Source organism: Vicugna pacos, chromosome 31 (assembly GCF_048564905.1).
Source record: "Vicugna pacos chromosome 31, VicPac4, whole genome shotgun sequence".
Taxonomy (NCBI): Eukaryota; Metazoa; Chordata; class Mammalia; order Artiodactyla; family Camelidae; genus Vicugna; species Vicugna pacos.
The window spans coordinates 1,810,050-1,814,121 of NC_133017.1; the positions used below are offsets into that span (position 1 = coordinate 1,810,050).

At 35.6% G+C, this 4,072-nt stretch overlaps 1 long non-coding RNA gene across 1 annotated transcript; it reads right to left on the reverse strand.

Annotated features, from left to right (window-relative positions):
- Positions 1 to 2,299: 2,299 nt before the first annotated feature.
- LOC140690669 (uncharacterized) lies at positions 2,300 to 3,838 on the reverse strand. Its single transcript, XR_012065936.1, has 2 exons — positions 3,572 to 3,838; positions 2,300 to 2,626 (listed from the first exon to the last, which is right to left on the reverse strand). It is a non-coding gene; the product is annotated as an uncharacterized lncRNA (long non-coding RNA).
- Between the last annotated feature and the right edge of the window lie 234 nt (positions 3,839 to 4,072).

The window sequence follows — 4,072 nt, forward strand, 5'->3', positions numbered from 1 at the left end:
TCTGATGGCTCAGTGAAATTCTTAATTCACAGAGATTCTGCCAGATGCAGAGGAATAATTCACTGATGGCTCAACTAAGACAAGCTTAGTTACTGCTTAACAATCCATCTTCACACACACACAGTGGTAGGCAGATTTGTATTATTTAGTGGGAAGAATTCAGTGGGCAGAGCTCAGGGAATAGTTTTCAAACACCAGCCAACTTTTGTACTTTGCCAATAGTCTAGCTTTTCCCAGGTAGAAAACAACAGATAGACTAACAAATAATATTCTTCTTTAGGATTTCTAATTTTGAAAGTAAACTGTAGCTTTTGACTTATCAGTATAGAATGTTGTTAAGATGATCACGGTAAGACCCACTGTCTAATAAGAGAGGTGGAAATTAGCTGCTGAACCATCCCATCTGAACCCCAGACTGCTAATGTAAACAACAACATAGCCACCATCACAGTTGTGCTGACAAACTTAAAATCTTGATGTTTCTGTTGTAGGAAAAACCACTGCTGTCCATACACAGATCTCCTACTGCAAGTGGTCTCTTTTCTTCTCTTGGTAAAGGACATATTGGTGGAATGTTCCGTAAGCTTACCCTGGCCCATTTGCCAATTCTCCAGATTATCAAAGGCTTTATTCACAATTGGTGACACATTTTTAGGACTCAATATTGCCATTTCAGTCTTATCAGCTGACACTGGATGCATGATTATGACCAGAAGCCTTAGATACCCTGACATTGCCTACAAATTTTCCAGCATTTCAGGGCATTTCACATTCTGAAAATGCTTCACCTTTTATTTTAAGTAAAAGGGAATTACTCATAGTCTTCCATGAATATTTTATATTTCTTAATATCTGCAGAAATTTTATATTCTTGCAGTTGGACAAATTTTAAATTCTACCACCCCCACCTCCTTCTAGTCCGCACATTTTAGATTGTAATTTAGTTTCTGAATATGACCACCACTACCAAGGTTCAAGTACCTCTTAGATACTTCCTGTGTTATGGTTAGAAGTGGCAAAATTTGTGTGGTGTCTATAAACCTGTATTAAATATATGCAATGGCACTGTCTCTTCTGGACAAAGCTCTGATTCTAAGAAGTAAATTAATTAGAAGGCAGTATAATTATTGTTATGGGGAAGAGAATCAGCTATTTTGGGGTGGGTGGGTGATAAAGAGACAGGAAAAAATCCAGCAAATGAGAATGGAATGCTTTAGGCCCCTGGAGGCATGAATTAAGAAGAAAATAATACTTTGTCTCCTGTACCTACCTCCACTTACTGTCTTGAATGACTAGTCCCTGGGCTATGAAAAGAGCTAGTTTGTGGTGAAGAGTAAAGACCATAACGAAATAGTTTGAAAACCATGAGAGTTTTGTTGTTTCAGGAAAGTAGATTTTGCTTAAAGTCAACATGTATTTTTCATTCACTAAATAATAAAATGCATCTTGTGGCATGTGCTGTGCTTACTTTGCTGGTATCCAAGTTAGACAAGGAAAGTTGGATAGACAGAAAACATCTGGAGGAGGTGGTTTCTGTGCTGAGACTGGGAAAATCTAAGTAGGTAAATGGAGGACATCCTAAGTCCAAGGATGAGTTGGAGCAACAGTTTTGAGGTTGGAGTTAATATGGTTGACAAGCATTTTCCTGGATATATCTCCAGATACAGTGAAACATAAAGATATTCCAAGGTAGTCAGATGCCAGATCTATAAAGAAATGACTAAACTATGTTGAGATGTGGACTTAGATTTGGAAAGGCTTTAAGTGCCCCTCTGAGGACGTAAGCATATCTTTGGCTGGCATATAAAAGTAACATTAAGTTTTCACTAGAAAATATAGTGCAGACCCTTGAGGGGAGGAAAAGAAAGCACCAATTGAAATGCATTGAGAACAGCACAAAGAAGACCATAGGAAAAATTACTTCTTAAATTCTTCCTCATGCTGACTGTGCCATCTGAGACTACATCACGTGACTGTTATGATTCCAGGGATGACATAATAGAGACCATGATTCCTGGGCCGGTTCCTGCATTTATCTCCTGTTCCAACCTATCATAATTTAACACTTTAAATACTTTCCAGAATCAACCAGAAACCACTTAGTACTGTTCCCTCTCTCCATGTTTTTGTCTTTTTCCAAATTCTTCAATTTCTCTTCTTCCTTACAAGAAATTATATAAATTTACTCTCATATTGTTCCATCAAATGATCATATCAATCAAATATCTCTTTTTTTCTTTAAACACTAACTTAGTCTCGCATTTAAATCTTTACTCTATTTTAAAAAATATAAGGACAATACAGGTACACATTTATATTTATTGTTCAAATAAGAATATTGCAGATATATGTCGACATTTGCCAACATAAATTTTAATCTTTGCTATCCTGCATAATCTGGTAGTCCTTTGGTAGATCAATTGTAATTAGGATGACGTTATTAAACTGAAGATAGCTGATGAGTTGACCTTGAAAGTGAGGTAGCTGATGTATCAGCTATCACTGGCACTGGAAACCGTGGGTTTCTCCCTGGTTGAAGTTTAGAAAAACGACCTTCATTGGCAGATATGTTGTGATATCTATTTGGAAAAGTAGAAGGCTCCACCATCAGTCCAAAATAATTGCCCTGTATGGGAGACAAGATGCTGTAATGAGAAATAGAATTTGTAGTTGTAATGAAGTTCACAGCACGGCCATTTGCTTCAGTGTAGCTGCTTTGGGAGTGCCTGTGGATAGTGGTCAACTGATTTAAAATAGCACGTTGATCCACTGCAATTTGTTCTCATGGTCTAACTGACACTGATGATGAAGGAGAAATCACCTCTGATCGGGGTATTTGTATCACCAATTATGTGGCTAGTAGAGGGCTTTCTGTTAAGAGGCATGTTTAAATTTGGAGAAGGTAAAAATGCACTTTCTCCACTAGTGTCAGCCACAAAATCAGAATTATGATTATCCATATTACCCCCTCCTATAAAGTGCTTCTTGTTGAAATCTTCAGCCAATGAAGATACCAGAGAGACATTTTTAATCCCAAATCTTATTTTTATTCTCACTAAAATTTGGGGACAGCCTCGTTTAAAATTTGAAATATGGTAGAATTGCAGCTACAATGAAAGTAGAAATGTTTTAGTAATATTTTAAACCAAAATAAAAGACTACAATAAGCCTAACCTATAAAACCTCAGATTTCACGTTTACAATGCAAAGATAATATCAATATATGAGCAATTCTGACTATTTTTGAAATTCCTTATTTCGTATATACACATTTAAATTATATAGTCATCAAATTTAAGAAGTTAGCATTTGCAGTAACGGTGAAAGCCACTTTTGAAAACAGCTTTAATACCTTTATTTAGATTTATGTTAAGATTCATAGTTGCTAGCAAAGTTTATCATAATCTTGACTACTTAAGGCACTATCCTCATTTTTATAAAAAATAAAGAATTATAGCCTTAGTAGTTTTATACAATTTTCAAAAACTTTCCATTTATATTACCATAAATTGATGTACAAAATTAAATTTTATATCTAAGTTACCAAGTGGTAACTAAACTTTGTGAATACCTTGCTTAAAATATAGACTTCTTTTTCTTCTGCTATAAAGACAGCTAGACAAGCAGATCTTTGAAAATTCTGCTGCAATTACCTAAACCCATAAAGCTTTAGCTGTATAACTAAATTTTTCATACTTCCAGGTTCAAATATTCTGAAAGGGGCCTTTCTTTCCAAAACTTCCTTCTTAAAGACATCTTCATCAATCACTATGGAAGATCCATTATCATCCCACCAGACGGATTTAAATTGGTCACTCCCATACATTTTCCAGAGTTTTCTTGGAAATGTCAGAGAACGAAAATCATTATCTCCAACTGGTTCAGAGACACAATGTGTGTAATATGGTCTTTTTATCAAGGATCCTTCTGACAAAGTCAGAGAATCAATTTCTTCAATCATAGACCTCAAGTCCAAGTCCCCAGAGAATGTTTGATCACAAAATAGAGATCTACTGGAGTTTCCTGAACCAGTTGGCCCATCTTTAGGAAACTTATCTTGAATTTCTGAAGA